The following is a 22,447-nucleotide window of genomic DNA, read 5'->3' as shown; positions in this document are numbered from 1 at the left end:
TATGAAAAGGACTTATTATGTAAAAGTAAAATCAGTTCTATTAGAAGCAATTAAAAAAATTATTAAGTCTTGTGCTACTTGTGAACAAACTAAAACTAATAACTACAGATTAGAAAAAGGTACAAGCATTACTGCCCATAATTTTAGAAGAAATTATTTAGTCCAAGTAGATTTGTTGGAATTCCCTTCATCCCTGAGAAAAGAAGAAAGGGTGGATAGAATAAAAGCAGTACTTATTTTCTGTGATGTAGCTACCCAGTATTTGACAGTTTTTATGTTAGAAGAAACAAAAAAATCAGACATTCAATTAGGTTTTGCACATTACGTAGCTATTAATGGACAGGTGGAAAAATTCCACAGCGATAATGGAAAAAACATAAGAAATGCAGAAAATGAAGAATTTTTAAATTCCATTGGCTCACGTTTTATAAATAGTGCCCCCTACCGTTCTGCCAGCAGGGGGAATATTGAGCGCCGTGTTAAGCTCATTCAAAATCTGATAAGGTACTACTCAGCCCATAAAAATAGTGTTCGTATAAAACAGGCAATATGTGCTACAGTAAACCAAGTTAATAATTTTAAGCTCATGGGTTTAGACTTATCACCTAATAACTTACACCACTTATCCTTATATAATTTTGATGGAAAAATAAATAAATATGATGAGTTATTCAGACCTAATTTTACATTTGATAAGCTATCTCTATCTGAACGTTTCGATTTGGCAAAAACACCATTCTTGAAGATATATGAAAGAAACAAGAATAAGATTATACAAAAACATGAAAGAGAACTACGAAAACTAAATAAACATAGATATCCACACAATTTCAAAATAGGTGATCTTTGCTTGATTCGGAACGACAGAAAGAAAAAAGAACTGTATCACAAAAATAAAAATGTTTATGACTTAGAAGTCTGGGTAGTGCAAGAAGTAAGCAAATTTTTAATTGATATTGTTAATATATTTACTACTGAGAAAGCAAAATTATCGCCGCAGCAACTTAAAAAGATCGACGAAGGTTATGTAGGGAAATATAAGCTTCCAAAAACAATCTGTAGGCATTTTAATTTAATAACTTTGGAGGATCTGAGAGAGTGGCGAAGAATAAGTAATGAGATAACTAAACTTCGCCCCCTCCCCGACCCCCCAACTGATAGTCAAATAACACATACTGAAACTTCAGAATCATATGATCTTGGCGATGATATCTCTAAATAAGCATATAAAATAATAAAAACAACACATTTTCAAATAATAACAGACAAATTAAATCATAAAGTAGTTTAACAAAAGACAAATAAATAATACATAAATTACAGAGTAGCTTCACCGTGTAGACGTATACGGATAAAACTAGTTTTTCTAAAGTAACCAACTTGCAAATTCTTACCTTCCCCATCTCACTATCCATCCCCACACCTTTAACTAGTACAGTAGGATCCACAGGTGGCGGGTTGCCAACGGAGTAAGGAAGGTCAGAATCGTTCTTAACAGCTGAAACGTGAACGTCAGCAACACATGCAGGTAGGGTCGAATCAGAAAAATCTTCTGGAGGCGAAATAGTGTTATCTCCTGGCTCAGTGGCCACAGGCCTGGAGGTCGCTTTGTTTTCAAGGTTTTCTATGCTGGCCCACCCATCGTGGGGGCTTAGTTTGTAGAAATGATTTCGAAGGCCCGTTATGTAAGTTTTTTTCAACGAAGATTTCTTCTCGAGCTCACCAATTCTATCAATCGCTATTTCCAATCGTTTCTTCAAAAGTCGATTGTAGTAACACAGAATCATGCAAATAGTCAGGAAACATGCCTAAAATAAAATAAAATAATTAGCAAATGACATTTCAATAATCATAAAAATAAAACATTGAAAATATGATATATCCTCAGAAAATTGTCAAAAACTAGTCCAAATTAATTAAATAAAATAACATAATTGAATACTAGTTAATAATATCTAGCATTAATAAATTAATAATAAAATCCATGTGAATAATTTCAATATTAAACTTTTACTGTTCAGTTCTAGCAATGTTAAACCAAAATAAATTTAAGCATAAAGCACATGAGAATAACTTGAGCATTAAACAACTACGGTTTAGTTATAACACTGTTAAGAAAAAAAGATTTTATGCATAAATGCATGTAAATGATTTTAAATATTAAACCTTTATTGTTTAGTTCTAGCGACGTTAAGACTAAAAGAATTTATGCATAAATTGCATGTAAATGATTTTAAATATTAAGCTCTTATTGTTTAGTTCTAGCGACGTTAAGACTAAAAGAATTTATGCATAAATTGCATGTAAAAGGCTTTAAAAATTAAACATTCACTGTTTAGTTGTAGCGGCGTAAAGATTAAAAAGATTTACGCATAAATCACACGTAAATAGTTTTAAATATTGAACTCTTACTGTTTAGTTGTAGCGACGTAAAGATTAAAAGAATTTATACATAAAACGCACGTAAATGGTTTTAAAGATTAAACTTTTACTGTCTAGCCGTAGCGGCGTAAAGATTAAAGGAATTATTACGTAAATCGCAAGTAAATGACTCTAAAACATTAAATCTTCATCGCTACGAGCGAAAACTATTAAATTCGAATGAATTACTACAAATATCACATTTAAATGTTTTTTTTTAAGTATTTCTTTTGAAGTTTAGCGCCGAAAAATAAAATTAAAACTTAATCGGATAAATGCCATCTAAATGACAACATTATTTCTGGTTTTTTTTTAGATAAATCCTTGAGTACTTTCATACTAAAATTAGGTGCATTAGTTACAATTTAGATTATTTTCTTAAGTAAAACAAAATGAAATAAGACTAAAAATGATTAATGCAACAATTCATATTAAAATGTTTTCTCTTAGAAAGATTTAAAACATTTTGACATTTGGACATATTTGAATAAGTTTAGATATAACATTAAGTAATAGCAGATATTTCTTGTCAAAAAATTAAAAAGTTTTTGAGACTGACAGATAAATTAAATAAGAGATGCTACGCTGCCTCGCTATTGTAAGGCCCGTAACGAACCATTCAACTTTTTACAACCCTTTTAAAGTATCTTTTTATACACAATAGGATAGAGAATAGTTTTCTAAAAATGAATTTTTGAGTCCTAATAAAAAAACTGTTAAATAAAATATTTAAAATCAAACAAATAAAAAACAACAGTTTATGATACTTTACACCAACCAATCAAATAAAAAATAAATACTATTAAGAGTTAAGCTGCGTAATACTACTTATTAAGAATAATATAAAAATACTATAGAAAATTAAGGAAATACAGACAAATGAGAGAATATAGACTAATATAAACTATGATAATTTTTAAAGATATTTATTCAAATCTTATCCTTTTTCTCTAGGTAAATTTTGGGGCTAGCAAATAGAGGGGAGGTAAGCCTAAATATTAGCGATACACCTTTAGTAATAAGCAAGTGAATAATAGAAAAGCTAGTGAATCATATAAATATTATCAAATATGTTATTAACAAAAACACTAACCCAATGTTGATTTCATTTATTAATAGGGAGTTGGAAGTACTCAAAACCACTCTTAAGATATATAATAAATTCTTGCAAATTTGGAAGGCAATAAATAGGCGTAAAAAAGTAATTTCATCTGAATTTCTTTTCAAAGAATTAGAACACCTTGACTTTTTTCAGAAGATTTTTAAAACTATATTTATCTTTAATAAACAAATCAAAAGTGACAACTGTAAAATAAAACTCTATGGTATAATTATATTTGCAAATTCATTGATTATTAAATACATCAAACAAAGTAAATCAAAGTTTCTAATTGAGCACCCTAATTATAGCCTTCCAACATTATCATAATAATTGGTTTTAAATATCTCCAACTCCTAAATCTGAATTAATATTCATTTAAAACAAAGCCACTACATAACTAAACCAATGTCTGACGTACTAAAAATTAGATTAATATCAGACAAAGCAAAAGTCCCATATAAAGCTTACCAAAAAAGCGCTGGGTTTGATTTGTTTTCTGCCGAAAATTTAACAATTAAACCACATCAGAGACAGCTAATTTTGACAGATATTGCAATACAATTACCTAAAAACACTTATGGAAGGATAGCACCTAGATCAGGATTATCATATTTTCACAACATTGATATAGGGGCAGGGGTAATTGATGAAGATTTTAGGGGTAACATTGGGGTTTTACTTATAAATAATGGGAATAAAGCTTTTCAAGTTAGAGTACATGACAGAATAGGCCAGTTAGTTATAGAGAAGATTTGCCATCCTAAAATAGAAGTAATAGACGAAGTACCACAGACGGTCAGACAAAATAGAGAACACAATAAGAAAAATAAAGGTTTTGTTAGTATAGATGAAATACCAAGGACAGTCAGACAAAACAAAGAGACAGTTAGGGGAAACAAGGGTTTCGGCAGTAGTGGGGTAAGAAATAAAGCGCATGTAAGTGATTCCTGTCATTACAAAACTAGGTCTCAAAAAAGATAAATGTACATAAAATTAGCAACACAAGAAATTAGGGAACATTTTGCAATTTTAAAACTGATACTCAATGATTTTGACTCTTTTTTAAACTTGTGGGAATGTATATTATTAGTATGTAATATCGAAAGTGATTCTAGACTAAATTATCATAAAGAACAATTTAAACACGTAAATACTAAAATAAACAATCTTATTACATTGTGTAGGAAGGTAAAAACACCTGACAACATAAATATAGCCTTTCAAGTAATATTTTCCTGGAGCGCAACTACTACAAAATTAATAAGAAAAGCGTATGAAGATTTTGATAGACAAATAATATATTATAAGTGGGCATTTTTTAACAAATCTTAAGTAGTTTTATAATGTGTATCCCAAGAAATTCTCATGTTTTTACAAATGCCAATAAAATTGAAATAGAAATTAACATTATTCAGCAAAACTTGCATTTGATTAATCTTCGACTATTAATAAATCAAACTCTGAGATTCCTGCAAAATAATATATCCAGAATAGAAAATGAACAGCAAATAAGGGAAAGACGAAAAAAATGCAAATGTAAACGTAAATACGAGGAAAAAGTGTTCAATATAATAAAGTCTTCATACAAAGCTGCCTTAAAATTTAGCAAATATATAAGAATCAGTACACAAACAATAATTAGGCCTTATAGACAGCTCATACTATTAGAAATTATAAAACTTTTCAAAAAAACAGTCCTAGATCTAAACAAAAAAGCGGCTCTGTATTTAGAACCTAAATAAGTTGAACATTTCTTTTTCTCTTAATATTTTCTTTCTCATTTTTCAGTCAAACAAATAACAATTAAAAGTGTTTTACTATCATGGATATTTTTTTTTATTCAATATCATGGAAATTTTTTTAAGATATCATAGAGTAATATTCTAGTCATAAAAGTACACAAAACTGGGACTCTAATATTGAAAATTCTCCTAACATTTTAGCTCTAATCATAATATCAGATAAATAAAAGAACATGTTAGTTTAAAAATCCAAAAGCAAAAAAGCGATCACCAATATAATTTCTGTTTATATTATTTACTGTTTTATTTGGACATTGTTTCATTACTACTTATTGTTCCTCTTGGCTAGGGATGCGAATCAAGCTCACGAGTAAACCTCAGTAACCTGTCATTAACTAATTTCTATTGGATAACAAATTCTGCATAATAATGCACTAAATTACAGCGGCAAGCCTAACATTACAATTCTTTCTAATACAAATCTTACAATATAAAATAAATCTAACCTTTTAAAACAATTATTAATAAATTATTACGCCGTTTAAAAATAAATAAAAAACAATTTTCCAACATTTATTGAAAAATTAATCTAAACATTAAGAACAATATTTCAAAATCAAGGAAAGCTGCCGCTGGTTTTCTCACAGATCCTGTTGGAAATTGAATCGAATCTTCGACGGATATACGCAATGTAATCATTCGAATATTCGATAAAACCATCCCCAAAGGTATCAGGTTTAGAATCGTCTGGTGTGAAACGGCTGACCCACTCAAATTCCAGATCCAGCAACTCTCTTCTAAAATTATCGCGATCAGTTTGAGAAGCTAAATCTCCGAATTCGCCGTTTTGTAAACCCACCACAAGTTTGGCTATATTTCTAGTGAAATCGCCATAAATAACTTTTAGAGCCTCGCGACTAGCAAATGTAGACATTTTCTCAATAAGCAACCAAACACAACTAAAATAAAACCAAACAACCAAGCAAAACATCAATTAAAATACAAAGATAAACCAATTCACGCGCAAATTAAACGCGCCAAATAACAAAGGTTTAATGGCTACCACACCTAAAGAAATAAAAAACACCCCTTTTTAAACCGATTAAAATAATAACTAATCTACATAACAGCTGCGGGCAACTAGACAATAAAAAAGGCGGCAAAATTATTAAAACAAAACAAATCTTAGAAAATATCATATAAAATAAAATAGATAAAATAATTTTCACATTTATTAATGTATATTTGAAACACAAATAATTTGCTTAAACATGAAAAACTCGGAGCTGGTGAAACTCTACATCATCTTCTACAGATCTCAACTTAGCAAGTTGAACAGCCTCAGTTTCTCCTAGCAAAGGCCGACAGAGCAAGACCCTTGCGACTAAAGTTTCTTGAACACCCATTAGTCTAACCACTTCCTGTCTATCAACGGTAGGGTCAGAGGTTTCAACCCTCATTTGTAGATATCTATGTGCATTCCTCATGACGTTAGTCAAATCCTCCCAAATTAATCTAACAGTTTCGCTTACAGCCATTCTTTTTAAATATTTGCTAACAAACTAAAAGTAAAACCAAATCCAGAAAACATTAGAACTCTGTGAGCACGCCAGATGAGGATACGCGCGCGCAAGGATAAATAAACCATCCATAGAACAAAAATAAAATAGATCAGAAGTATTTTCGATAAAAATATAAAGATAAACCAATTCACGCGCAAAATTAAACGCGCCAATAGGAATTTGTTTGAGACAGGTTGGAGAGGTGTTGTTTGTGAGCAATGCGCTTATTCTGTTTATATGCTCGGTTTTTTTTTGGTATAAAATAGTTTGCAATCGGTATGATTTTATCACTTCTATTTTTTGGTTGAAAGATGTCATTAACAGAGAAGGAAAAAGCAGAAGCTTTTGAGCTGAATAATAGCCAGTTTGAGAGTATGAAATTGAATTTTATTTTCCTATTTGAGAAGTTTCAAGATGAAGCACGTTATGAAAGTTTTACTAGGTTTAATGATCCAACATTACCTAGGAGAGTTAGGGAAGGATTCTGGGTTACTAGGTTCTTTGAGCGATTGGATACTCTGTATGATAGATTTCTTGCCCTACAACCAAAGTATGGTGATGAACGCCAAATTTTTGTCGCTAATACTAGACCTATTTTGGATGAATACTTTCAACTGCGTGAAGAATTTTATGCTAATATGATTATAAACTAATTTGTTCTTTTCTTCTAATAAATATGATGTGTTGTTAATTTGCATTTTAATATAAAGGTTGGGTGAATTTTTCAATATTTGAATCAAACAAGTATAAGTGCTAGGTTTCGTGATTTTTCTTCTTTTAATCATTTATGAAATAAAAACCTATGTTTTAAAACTAATTGCATTTCTATAACATATATTTAAATACTAATTTTTGACGACAATTAAAAGGGATATATCAAATTTTCAGAATAAAAACTAAAATAAATATGCATCATATGTATGTATTGAGCACTGTTTACCATCAAACAAATGAACAATTTTTTGAGAATCAACTTAATTATCCAATTTTTGATAAAAACGGAAAAGTTAAAGTCCTAGATACCCCTGAAATTTTTTCAAAGGTTTTCCAACCAAAATCACAATTGAAAACTATTTGCCTGGATTTAAGGACAATGGAGACCTTTACAAGAAGAGATCTTAGGGGTATCATAGACTTAATACCACGTTTTAAATATCATAGTGAACAAATGCATACATTTTATGACAGACTGATAGATAAAGTGATACTGACAGCTTGTGAAAGAACAAGATATTCTTTATACCTTGCTGGAAAAATTGAGGACATTGATAAACTTTATATATCCTTTCAGCAAGAAGTGCACCTTTATAATAAAGGTATGGGTTTCATTACTCGGGCTATACAGCCTCATAACAAGCAAGGCCCGTATGAAAAAGACAGCCAAAAACAAATAGATATGGAAAGTGATTAAATGTAATAAATAATCTTTAGTGAAAAAAATGTATTATGTATTAAAAAATCTCTATGTAAATACTATCATGTCAAATATTTGAAAATAAGTGTTGAAATGCAAATAATAATAAAGAAAAAACTTTTGTTTTGCTTTTTTAAAAGGGGAGAGGTATAAATGAATATAAATTCTAATATCAGTCAAGCGGGTATCGAATTTGAACCTAGCATAAGGCCTAAAAATAGTATATATAAAAAATCCATGGTAGAACAAAAAATTTAAAGAAAATTAAGAAAATAAAATAACTGATATCAAAATAAATATTTCCTTCCCATTAAAAAGCAGAATTTACCTTTAAAGATAGACTAATTATCAAAGAAATAGAGCAGAAACCAAGGTCGTAGCCCGGAATCGAACCAAAAGTCGAAAAGTTGTCTTCGGACATGAGATCTTCCAAACCATAGTAGAACTCATATTCAGATGAATTCCTAAAAATATATATTAACAATTAGTTTCTTGTAATACAAAAATAAAAAATAAGTTTGCTTCTAATCGTTCTTAAAAATCTAAACCCAGGACTAAATATGTTATAAGCATTATCCTAATTATCAAAAGTAAAGAAGTTTTTTTTGCCATTATTCAAGCACTATCCTAACTATTAAAAGTAAAGAAGTTCATTGCCATTATATTAACTAGTCAAAGATATAAAACATTTTTTTTGTTACCATTATGTGATCTAAGCTTAGTTTTAAAACTTCTAATCTAAGAAATATAAGCAAAAAAACTTACTCGCAGTCACAAATAATATTCCTCACAAAAAAGTTATCACACTGTTCCACTAAACTATTTTCACTCATATTTTTTTATGGTTATATTACTTTTAACGGAAATGAGTTATAGAATAAAACAGTGCTAAAACTTGAATAAAACTAACCTCATAAAATTATCCAATCATAATAACAGTTATATTCCTAAAAAACAGCAAAATTTAATCATTAGCAATTTATTTTAGTAAACAAAAAGACATATGACAAAGTAACTAAAGACAAACATTGAAATTGGTATAGCAAATATAGCGAAAAACGATTCTTTTTATCATAAGTTTTTTTACAGCAAACAATAATTTTCTCCGCGATTTTGAAAAAACATATTAAATCATTTAACTTGAGAGATATATGGATTTTGCTCAGAATAAAATCAAGAATAAATTTAAATGAGTAAACAGTTTTTGATGCTAATTAATTAAAATTAACGACTAAAGATATTATACTTTAAGAAAGTGTACGCCAAAAAGTGTGAAAGCATTTTTTTTCTAATATGAATGAGAAACATTAAGTATAAAAAAGAGTGAGAGAATGTGTGAATATGATTTTTATGTGTAGAAAAAAGCAAAAATAACATAAGGCAGATTTTTTTTACAGTGATATGATTGAATGGATTTTTTTTACAGTATATTGTATGCAATTTTTGTGTGAATTAGAAAGTTTCAGTGCGATATATTAAATGAGTAAAAATAGACTGTGTGAATACATTTTTTTTTATGAGTAAATGAGTCAAGTAAAATATGAGTGTTTAGAATGAAATAAGATGAATGAGTTGAATAAAACATTAGATAAATTTGCGCTGTCTAGAAGTCATAATATTTTGAACAAATTAGCCATATTTCTTTTGAATAAAATGCATTTTATGATACAGGAATGTAGGGATAAATATTGAACAAAAAGCCTAGTTAAGAAAATTTGAGAAAAATAAAATAATTACCTTATTATGATATCACGCAGTAAGAATCATTTTGTACAGGGGCTAGCTCCCCTGACACTCTCTCACTCCCGCTCACATTCTCACTCCCACTCCCACTCTCCTCCACGTCTCTCTCCACTCCTCCTTCTGCCGCCGGACTCCTCCTCCTCCCGAGGAACCAGGAAGCAGCAATGGCCCAAAAGCCATTAAACTGCTCCCTGGATAAAACTAAAATAGAAAAAAAAAGGATTATTTAAATGAATAAAATTACAGATAAAATGGGAGGTAAAGGAAAATGTAACGTTATAGCTTTCGGTGGATCTTTCTTAAAAAAGATATTTCCAAAGGAGGGTGGTGCTCCAAATATTAGGTATTATAGGGTAACAAACCTCCAGGAACTATATGACGGTAGGAGGAGAGACTTACTACAAAACATTCTATATGATATGCCCAAGCATGTGACTAACAAAACAAAATTCCTACTAAATGTGACTAACAACAGTCTTTACTTCAACCAATATATCGCTAACCCAAAAAACCATAACCCAGTAGCAGAAATTCCATTTGACCCTCAAAAGCTTGACACTTTTCCGCTCTTGCTGAGAAGATTCTTGACCTTTCTGATAAGGCTGTTGAAAAGAAATGATGTCAAAGTTGATGAATTGGGAGAAAGAATTGTTTTTCTCCCAAATCATCCAAGATTTGTTTTTGAATGTTGCAAAAAACACCCAAGGGCTGATCACAAAAAGAATGATGAAAAGGTTAAGAATCTTATCAGAACAGAGATTGAGTATTGGCAAAAGGAGGGGGTTAACATCATAGTACAGAAGCCGCTATCGGACTGGCTCGCTTTCATTTTACCAGAATTAAACCTAGTGGAAATTCTTGAAAAAAGTGATGGCATCAAAAAATGGTTTTTGAAGAAAAAAACAACATTTGCCAGAAAAAGGGTTTTGAAACACCATGGTTTTGTAAGGTTAATTCTGAAGGAAATTATGGCGAGCCAGGACAATGGCCTTCATATTGCACCCGATTACACTCAAGCATGGAGGAAATACATTGAATCATATCTAACACCAAATGCTAACCCAATGCCCAAGGCTAGAATAAAGATTAACCAAACATATGATTTTTTCAGACCATAAAGAATGTCTTTCCCAAGCAAGTTACCCACGTACATTTTGACTTCATATAACGGACGACCAGTGAATGAGACATATGGGTTTAAAATACAGAAAATTATTACAAAAGACTTTTTAGACTTGGGGAAAGCAATTAAAGATATAGGAAATCCTGAAACAGACGTGTGCTATATATTAGATATCCAATCTATAATCAGAGAGCATATAGAATTCCTTAAAATAGGGCAGATTGTATCACCCTTTGCATCAGGAGTAGTTATCCAAGGTTTTATAAACCATCTAGATGTCAAGGAAAGGACAGAAAAAAATCTTGAAACCATAATATACCTGAACCCCCCTATCTTTTCATACCCCATGTCAGACATAGACTTAGCAGTACAGGAATTCTATGCGCACTTTGAAGATAGAGTTTTAGATTGGCAGCTTATTTTTAAGGTAGCTAAAATGAATACATTAGCTTCTTGTGGATACACGAGAAGTTGTAAGTGGATCAAGGATAAGCCTAACCAAGTGTGGGGTTTTGAAAGGACATTGCTCAACGGTCATCATTTGATACAACATGAATCTATGGTCATGGGGTGGACTATAGGGATACACTGTTGTTTATACCAAATGTCCATAGGCAGAAAGTTACAACCTCAAGAAATATATTCATTTTTAAGATACCCAAATTAATATGCCATTAAGTTTTTTTTTGCAAGTTTTTATGAAATACAATAGTTTTTAATTTTTGTTATCAAATTTTTTTTACTTCCTTCTTTAGAACAAGATATTCCTAATAATACTTTAAGACAAATTATGGTCAAGAAAAATCATAAATCTTTTATTGCTAAAACTTTATTATTTCTTTAGAATGAAGTTGCTGGTTTTAATAATATTCCATCTACAACTAACAAGAAGCCTAGACCCAAAAGAGGTAGATTTTCTAGGACGTAGTCATTTCTTACCCACCACAGCTTATTCTGAATATTACTATAACCCGCAAGCTTTATCTATTGAAATATTGGATGAGTCTGATTGGAAATCAATATCCAGAAAATATGCAGGATCAACTATACTACAAAAAATCACTGAGTTTCTGGGGCTTGATTTCCAATCAAAAGGTTTGGGGGAAATATCCTATGCATTAAGTGACCTAACGAATCACCTAAAAAGATTAAATAGGCCTCAAGAAGCACTGAGTTGTAAAATAGCAAATTTTGATGCACTACTTATAGAAATAGAAAATATTATTAAAGATCATGCTGCACAGGATACATCCCCAAAACCATTAGTTAGGAATAAAAGAGGAAAAAGGCCAAGGACTAAAGCAGTAGTTAATTATCAAGCTTGGACTTATGAGACTAGCTATAATAAAATTTTCCAAGGAAATCTTATTTTTAATGATCTTTCTGAACAAGAAAAAAAGAATTACATTATCAATACCGCACTCTATTTTGGGCAGAAAAACAGGAGAAACATGTTAATTAAAATATTTAAAAAGGCAAATTGGGAATATTCAGAACTTGATTCAGAAAAGAAATTAAGAATAAGATATCGGGTACATTTGGCACAAAAGCTAGGTATTGATTATTTTCCTGGACAAATATGGCGGGATTGGGTTGAAAAAAATAAAAAGAGGAGCAGAAATAATCAGGATCTAATTGACCAGGAAATTAATCAATACAACATAGCCAATAATGTTAAAACTGACGAACAGATTGACAATACACATGTTGATAATGAGGATGATATACCAATCAATATTGACAATTCTTTTGATAATGTGCCCACTATTGATTCTGATGATGATATGGAGGGTATACTAGACGAAGAATCAGATGTTTCAGGTAATGCACAATCTCATGAAAAGGTCATTATAAAAATCGATCACAGAACCGGTCCAACAGATCGAAAAGACGATTTTGTAATTGATAACTCACCCATTAGGAACAAAAACATTATTAGGAATCAGGTAACTAAAGATCAAACTCCTAGTTCAGGTAAAATAGAACCTACTTTAAATATACCATCAGTAGATAAAGTTCCAGAAACAGGTGATATATCATTTCAAGAAACAGCTAGTACAAACAATATTATACCTATCGAAACATCTGACAACAGTAAGTTATTTGTACCTATTGAAACATCTGATGACAGTAAGTTATTTGTACCTATAGAAACATCTGATGACAGTAAGTTAGTTGTACCTATAGAAACATCTGATGACAGTAAGTTATTAATACCTATCGAAACATCTGACGACAGTAAGTTATATGATAAAACTCCATTAAATACAGGTATAACTCCACAACAAGTAGGTGATAATTTTGCAAATAACATAGACAGCACAGATAATAATAAACAGACTAACCAACAGACAGACGAAAAAATAGATAGTTTAGAGTTAGATCACTCTGACAATAAGTTTTTAGAGGAAATAGAGAGTATAGGAGATACAGACGACATTGAAGAAAAGGGGATGGAAGTTATGATAGATAGAGAGGATCCTAGCAGGAAAGTATCAGATGAAATAATAAATAGTCTAGATAGTTCTGACATGGATTTGACTGACGGTGAGAGTACCTCTGATGGTAGTCAAGATAATCCTGGAAGGATGGACTGGACAGACAAAAATAAACATAATTTAATACCAGTTCCAGAGGATAATTTGATTATGGATAGTGAAGAAAATAATCTAGGTTCTAGTAATAATCTAAGGGATAGTTCCAGAATAACAACTGGCACTAGGGATAGTTCCAGAATCACAACTGGCACTTTAAATAAAAAAGACCAAGAAGTACAGACGGACATTACTAATAATTTTAATTTTGACAATGGCAATTCTATTAAAATGTTTAATAAGCAATTACAACAAGTTCAAAATGAAAGTAAAGAAAAAATTGAACAGATTAATCTAAAATTACAGGGGAAAGAAAAAACTATTGATAGACACGACTAGAGAGAAAACTTGTTTAGAAAATGAGAAAAGTGAGTTGATTAAAGAAAAAGATAGGTTAACTGAAGAGTTAAGTACTATTACTATGCAAAGGGATAATTTTCAAACATTATTAGCAAACGAGAAGGAAGAGAAGGAGAGAGAAAAAAAGGAGAAGGAAGGGTGTTTAGCAGAAAAGGGCGTTTTAAGTAGAGAAAATAATATATTACAGGAAGGTATAGATAGGAGAGATGAAGAAACTAAAACTAAGTCTAACAATTTGGGTGAAAAGGATAGGACAATAGCCATATTAAGTCTAAACAACCAGGATTTAACGGATAAAATAAAGTTAAGCGACAGTAAACTTGAAAACAAACAATTAGAATATGAGAGATTATTAAATGAAAAGTCAATCCTTGAGGGTAAAATTCTTGAAAAAAGGGAAATAATCAGTGAAAAGGAACGGGATATTCGGTCAAAAGATAATGAAATTAAAAAATTAGTGGGCAACATTTTTGATATTAGGTCACAACAGATAAAATTAATTGAAGAATCTAGATATACTATTGACTTTTTAAAAGCGGAAAGAAGTTGGACAGAAAGACAAGACAAAGAGATTATTAATGGTTTAAAAGAGGAGAATAGGCAATTAAGATTAAATAAGAGAAGTGAAGGTGAAGAATTATCTGCAATTATGGATCCTAAAAATCATGATATAACTAGAACGGTAGGATCAGACCAGGAATCTGACATGCTTATTGACAATTTTTCCGACGATGTATACAAAGAACTGTCTAATAAGATAGAAACTTTACCCGAGAAAATTAAACAAAATATTTTGGACAATATTAATGACAAATTTAAGACACTATCTGATGACTTAAGGACAAATAGGCTAACTATATCTAAGATAGAAAAGAGGATGCCCAGGGATCTCCCATCGGATGGTACCATAGTATTCCAAGAAAAATCTGATATACCAGTTACAAGTAGGGCAGTTAGGGTCCAAAAAATAATTGACGCTTTAAAAGGAAAAGATTCAGATTTAACCGAAAAAGTACATAGTAGAATTATGCATGAAATTTTATTAGTAAAATCATTTTTGGAATATGTGGTCCCAACCGATGAAAAACCCAAGATCATCAATCCTCTTATTTTTAGCACTTGCACTGTTTTAAATGCCCAAAATCCTCCCCTAGCCATAGTATATCAGGACGAAACTATACAATATTACAAAAATAGTCATGATAAGGGGTACAAGTATGAGCCAGTTTTTTTCGGTCTTACGCCAAAGTATAAATTAGACAAGGATTCAGTTTATTCACCAGATTTTCCACCAAACAAAATTTGCAATAGAGTCATAATAATAGGAAAGTCCATTTATTGTACAGAAAAGGAAACAAAATTTGAAGATTTAACATGTGCTGTTGATACCAAACATATATGTGACTATATTTTTGACTTCAGAACAGGGGCAAATAGAAAACTGATTCTTGGTCTAAAATATACTTGTAACGAAGATTGTGAAATCATAGGACAGTCAGGTGGTCTTATAACAAAATTTATAATCAATAATGAAATAATAAAAGAGTATTTTCATGTGCCAAGAATTGGGGATGTATGGGCCACGATTTTGACATTTTTTAAAACGTGGTCTTGGACAATATTAGCCTGGCTTAGCTTTACTGGTTTCAACTCATTTATCATAATATATTCCTGCCTAGTAAATTTTTTCTTTAAAGGGGCTACAAGAGAATTTCGCTGGTTTCCTATGAGTAAAAAAGATTTAACAAACTTAGTTAAGTGCATATGCTGCCGCAAACAAGATCCTTTGCCGGCGCAATATGAGTTGATACCAGTAAGACCCAACCAGGTAGTAGTCACACAAGATGACTAGTTACAAGTTAGTGAAATGACAATATGACAATTCTTACAAATAATGACTAATTATGATAATTAAAACTACTGCTGACACGACAAAAGACTAACTAACTAATTATTTTTTTTATAGCGACTAAACATATTTCAATTATTCAACTATTGAAAATAATCCTAAGCTTAGATCCATAAAATCTTATAAGTAAGTACCTATTAAAAATAGAATAGAATCACGGCAGGTATAATTTCTAATCATACTAGATTTATATAAAAAATAGAACTACTATTGCTAGAGTTTTTTGAAACAAATAATTTAAAAAAACTATTGGCTGATCCTGAATAATACCGCCTTGCGGACCCTATCATTAATAATGGTAGGGGGATAACCTTGCTTTCTTTCCCCGACTGGTCAAGGATGGGTATCAAACAAGACTCAGTCATCAGAAAATCTAAATTATATGTTCCAAAATATAAGTAGCCCAATAATAACAAGCAAAATGTAAAGAAAAAGAATATCAAAAGAATAAGTGCCTAAAATAACATTTTTTTTAGGTAACTAATCTAAAGACAACATCAATAAGTAGCAAAAAGCCTATATAACTATAAAGAAATATAGTTTCCTTAATTAGATCGAAATAAAAAGTAGTTATTGAATAAAAAGTTAACCACAAAGGTTAAAAAATTAACTAAATAACTATTTTTTAGTTACAACCTCTATAAAAGCGACAATTTAATGAATAAACTATTTATCATTACTATGCATGTGAAATAGAGAATAGTTGTGTACACAAAACCATTAAGGTTTAATTTAATCAAATAGGTTAAAATACAACTATTTTCTATAACAATATCGGTAAAAGCGAAAATAAACTGTAATAAGCAATTTTTTTGCATTATGCAAAAGAGAAATGTTTGAAACAACAAATAAAAAGTCAATTATGCTCTGGGAATTTTATGTGTTGAGTCAAACAAACCCTCCTCTGTTAATTTTTCCCCATAAAAAAGAAACAGAGAAGGCTAGTGTTATAAAAAATAAAGTAAGTAACATTTTTTAATTTTAATTAACTGAGACTATGTCACTTTTCTAATTATATTTTTGTCACCATTTTAATTATATTTTGTCACTCTTTATATATATGTAGAAATTGTCACTTAGAAAGTAAGAATATTGTAGCTAAATAAAGTATATAAATCAGAAAAAATGAGAAAAAAACATTAAAAGTCCTTAAAAAAACCAGAAAAAAAGAATAAAAGATAAAAAGTAAATTTTTTTTAAGATTACCTATTTTTAACACTGCCAGGACCAAAGTGAGTACCCCCAAACCTAAGATAGAGAAAAGGGTATCATTAGGGATGGGGGAACTACATTCGCAGGACGGACAATCATAGGACGGGTCAAGGGAAGGAAAACGCAGTCCAAGGCGATGGTACTCCCGCAGTTGCCTCTAAAATAAGTCCATTATTAGTTTAGAAATTAAAATTTTATGTTTTAATTAAGATCCTAATATGATTAAAATTATGATTTAGTTTCTATGTTCTAATTAGGGTTTTTGTTATGATTAAAATTATATGATTCTAATTCTAAACATTGCAGTGATGTGAGACCGGACGGATACGTGACTATGGCATAAGAGGGGTGCTAGCTGGTCCTGAAGAGTAGCGGTCCTCAAAATAGGCTGACAAGCAGATGGAGGATTCGGGCATGGATTTTAGGCCGCGGATATTGGTTAGCAACACACTGGTGTCAACGAAAATCATACCTGAATATCCTACATACAGTTGCCACCACATATGATACCTAGATATCCTATACACAGTTGATACCTGGATATCTTACACACAGCTGCCACCACATACTATACCTGGATGGTTTACAAGTGTGATTAAGACAATTTTCAACAAAATGGCATTTTTGTCTTCATTGCCATTGATGGTTACCACCTGGAGCAGAGTATTACATACTTCATTACCTTGGTTGTCTGAGAATTCGCTGCACAAGTAGGCATAAAACCTACCTACTTTACCTCAGAAGCAGTTGCGCCAGCAGCAACAAAAAACCTACATCATATCATCAACATGGAGCTCAAGAACTGCAGTGTTTACAAGAGAACCTACCTCAGTCTAAAATCTATAAAGAACTCTGTGCTCCTAAAAAGGAAACCACATCAATAGTAAAAAGTTAAAATTGTCTTAAAAAACAACCTGAACCATAAGCCGAACGCCCTCCCCGTCTCTGTCAGCTGCGAGGTCCGCTACTAGGGAAGGGTTAAACAAATTAAGGAGGTTAATTTCCTGCATTGTTAACCCTACACTAGCGGCGACCCTCGCAACTGCCATGGTCTCGAAAAAACAATAAGTCCGTAAAATAATCTGAAAAAAATTTTAGAACATTAAAAAAAAAGCACAAAAGTTGAAAAAAAAAAGAAGAAAAACTATATTATCAATATATTATAACATGTCCTATATTATTCATTATCACTAGTTAATAAGGAAAAGTATTCAATATACGTTAAAAGATAATTTTTATCACAAAATGATCAATTTTTACTTATAAAATAAAAAGAAAATTTTCTCTTAAGCTTCATTTCATGTGATACGTAAATTTTAACGCAAAATATGTTGCGCGGCATTCAAGCGCAAACTTTAAAAAAGACGACATTTTTTCGTATAAGGAATACTTTTACATATTTTTATTATTCTTGATTTTCAATTGCAATCTTATAGTAAGACATATATATATATATTATTGGTTCAAAAGAAAGTTATTAAAGAGAGCAAACAAAAAAAGATTAAAATTATAGAAAAACAACAAAAAAAGCCACAAAATAAAAAAGAACAAAAAATTGTTGCAATTGAAGTTAGTATTTTGATATGTCAATCCTTAAAAAATTTTTTAGCAAGAGATAGGTGGCAAAAACAAAAACACAATTTATGGGGAATTGTGTTTCTCATTTTATTTGGGGGGAGCATGCATTATAATTCATGGTTTTTCTATTTACAGAACCCTTTTTATCCATAAATTATAATGCATTTTCTTTAAAATAGACGATTTAATTTTGATAATTATAGAGTGGCCTAGCTTCTGTATGAGTATATTTTCTTTCTAGAATATTCTTGAAGTAATCAAACGATTGCCTATTTTAAAGGCGCGCCTAAAAAATAAATGTCAGGCCGCGCAGGCCTGTAGCAAGGGCATTCAAGCTATTAGAATGCTAAAACTTTGAGTACATAATAAGACATACAATATTGCAGAAATTGGCCACTCATAACAGTCAAAAAATTCATAATTTACCAATTTTCTTAAAAAATACTAGTAGAAATAGTAAAAACGAAGTTTTAAGACTTGAAGGGGAAGATTCGGTTTCGGGGAAAAGTCCAAGAAAACGTCAGTTTTCATGAGTTTAAACATCCGACTCCATGTATTAAAAAATACTACTTTTTGATCATTTTATCATTTTTCATGCAAAAACAGTATGAATTTTAACAATTAAATATAATAAATCAGTAAAATATAACACTTTTTAGACATTTTATATTTAAATAACATTTTTTATACAATAGAACAAAAGTTATCCAATGAATATTAATAAGTCTGTTTTAGCACAAATCCGCGCAAATACTTTTTCACATATATCGCATGAATATGGTCAAATAGATTAAAACACTCCAGTGTAACCAAATTTGGACTTTTTTCCGGACTCGTTTATTTCAAATTAGGTTTTAAAACTATATTGTGTATTAGAATAAATTTTTATTTTTGAATTAATTGTATTAATAAATGTAATGAAATTTGTGATTATTAAAAGTTATGTTACATTATATGAATGCAATGTAAGAATTTTGCAACAAAGGAGCGTGTAAGAATATTTGCGCACGGAGCCTAAGTCAAGGTTCTTTTTGGCAATAATATAACTGATATGGGAACTGCTGGGAGATTTTAGCTGGCAGTCGGACACCAAGGCTCATTTGGAGCATACATCTTTTTCTTTTAGTTCTCTAGTCCCTTTTTCTTACAGCATAAAATTCTTGCCATTCTTTGTTGCAAATCCTAAAATAAAAATCAATTTATGTCTTAGTATTATTTTTTATTAAACTTTATTTTTCCTTATCAATAAAATTACATTTCCTTGCTAAAAATACCTTTTTTTTATTTGCTCGTTTTTTAAGCTGTAAGCCTTTATTTGCATTTAACTAAAGTAACAGGATGTTTGTCTGCCAATATTAAGTTTTAATATTTCAAATTCAAAATACTTAGGGGAATTAAATTAGGCACATTATTTTTTGAAAGGTGTATTTTATTAGGAGTTAGTTAGGGGATTTATAGTTTAATAAGGGGATTTAAGGGGTTTTCCCTTTTTTCTAACTCCATTTTCAGAGATAAATGAGGTTGTTAACTCTGGTGAGACTCGAGCAGCAAGTTAACACGTCTCATTAGGTTACATAACAACCATTACAGAACCAACAACTATTTTATTGCACTTTATTTATCTGAGAGTCCCAACTGTGCATGGTAATGAGTTGCGCCTGTTTTGGTCCAAGGCATCCTCTCTACTATGTCTCGCATCTGATAAAGTAAACTCTTTAGTTATGACGCAGCGTAGAGCCGAGATTCAAACCCATCACTTCCCTGACGGCAACGCTTTTCGTGTGAATTTATTCATTAAATTATATTTCTTTAGGATCCAGTATTCGAAACTTTTGTTTTCATTCTTAAAGGAACCCTGCAAGAAATTTACCACTTTAACTACTGAACTAATAATAAGACGAAGTTATTTAATATTGAAATTTCTATCATAAGCAATGAAAATCTTTCAAGATTTTCATTGTACTAAAAAAACATTTTGAAATGTCTGTAACTTTTTTTTATTGAAACTGGAGGCTTCAATTTTGGGTATGGGGTCTACTCGTGGCAGTCTTTCAGCAGTTAAAGCGCTGTATTTCTTGCAGGATTCCTTTAATGACAATCGAATGATCCACAGATATTTGATTTAAAAAAAATTAAAACATATTTAAAAGTAGGTTTATTTCTAACTTTCTAGCGATGACTTTCATAAAAGATTAAAATTTATGTATCTAATATTTTAATTCTGTTTAAATCACGAAAGTCGAACCTTTCAATATTTCAATTTCCAAGAAATTTATGTTATTATATGATACCAGAAATACTAAGTTAAAGGAAATTTAATTTTTCTTTTAATGATTCATTTTATCTAATCCCTGTTAAGCAGTTTTACCATTGTTTCATCCTTATGAGGTCCACAAACATACAATGAAAATTAAAAAAAAAAAATATCGTCAAAGTTTATTTTTTAAAATTTTTTGAAAAGGTTAAAAACCTGTTTGATTCCTATGAAAAAAGCATGGATGCTTAAAAATCAACATTAGATTTAAAATAAATATTATACAACATTAGATGCATATTCCATTATATTAATCCTTAAAATTTGTAATGTTATTTGTGTATATGTCAATGCAAAATGGGGTCAAAAATACCGTTTCAATTATCAAATAATAGTTTTAAAATAACCACTTTCATAAAAAATAAACAAAAAATATTAACTTTGCTTCAAGGTTAAAAACATTTTTATAAAACCTAATGTTAATAGTTTTATGTTGCTATTTTTGCCGTTAAACCTAACCGATGATTCAATGCAGAATGACTCAATCAAAATTGATTGGACAATCACAAAATTAAATATTTAATATTTCTTTTTAGTTTCTCTAATAAATTTTAGAGTAAATAATGAATGAAAACCCGTTAATTATTATGTTTAAGCCAAAGCCTTTTTGTATTGATTAAACAACTAAAAGCCTTGCAAAATTTGTAAAATAAGCTTTTAAAAAATATTTCACAAATTTATATTAATGGCAATTTTAAAAATATCTTACATGATTTCAGATAGATAGGTTGTCAAAGTCGCACTTCACCACAGCCGAGCACAATTTCCTTCCCTCCTTACTAGTTATTTTTCAGAAAAGCTTTATATAGCGTTCCTTTGAGTTTGTGTGTAATCACCGGTGTCACCTTTCTTCAACTGAACTGGCACTGTGGCTGACTAATGACGGTTCCAATACCTTCTTTTCTCTGGCACTTACCCGTGCTCAGGAATATCTATAAGGCGGCCCCTTTGTCAGCCTCACCTATCTCTCTCTTTTTCTCTTATTTTCTCCGACATTGACACCTCCCCCCTTTTCATTTTTCCATCTCTGTTTCTCTCTCTTTCTTTCTCTATGTCTTTTTTATTTCTCTCTCATTCTTGAGATGGTTATTATTTTCTCTTTCTTTATTCCATTTTAAACCTTACCTTTCTCTCTCCCTCTCTCTCTTTCTCTCTCTCTCTCCCCTTCTCTCTCTTTCTCTCTCTATTTTGTTGTCTGTCTCTTTCTCTATAAAGAAAGGGTTAATTCTCTACTTTTGACCCCTTGCTCATTGCTATTAATATTATTAAATGAATGTGATTTAGACAGAGAGAGGTGAAGGAAGATAAGAAGAAAGAGAGAGCGAGAGAAATAGAAAGAGAGAGAGAGAGAGACAGAGGGGGGGGGGATCAAA

General features: G+C 30.6%; 1 long non-coding RNA gene across 1 annotated transcript in view; it reads right to left on the bottom strand.

Annotated features, from left to right (window-relative positions):
* LOC145314559 (uncharacterized) overlaps positions 1-21,952 on the bottom strand; it is an 81,698-nt gene extending 59,746 nt beyond the window's left edge. The window contains exon 1 of the long non-coding RNA XR_013877805.1: positions 21,784-21,952. This is a non-coding gene — a long non-coding RNA (uncharacterized LOC145314559). The remainder of the gene's footprint in view (positions 1-21,783) is intronic.
* Between the last annotated feature and the right edge of the window lie 495 nt (positions 21,953-22,447).

Source organism: Acartia tonsa, chromosome 3 (genome assembly GCF_053477335.1).
Source record: "Acartia tonsa isolate MP-2025a chromosome 3, ASM5347733v1, whole genome shotgun sequence".
NCBI lineage: Eukaryota > Metazoa > Arthropoda > Copepoda > Calanoida > Acartiidae > Acartia > Acartia tonsa.
Note: the sequence above shows the minus strand (reverse complement) of the source record. Positions and strands in the feature narration are given on the sequence as shown.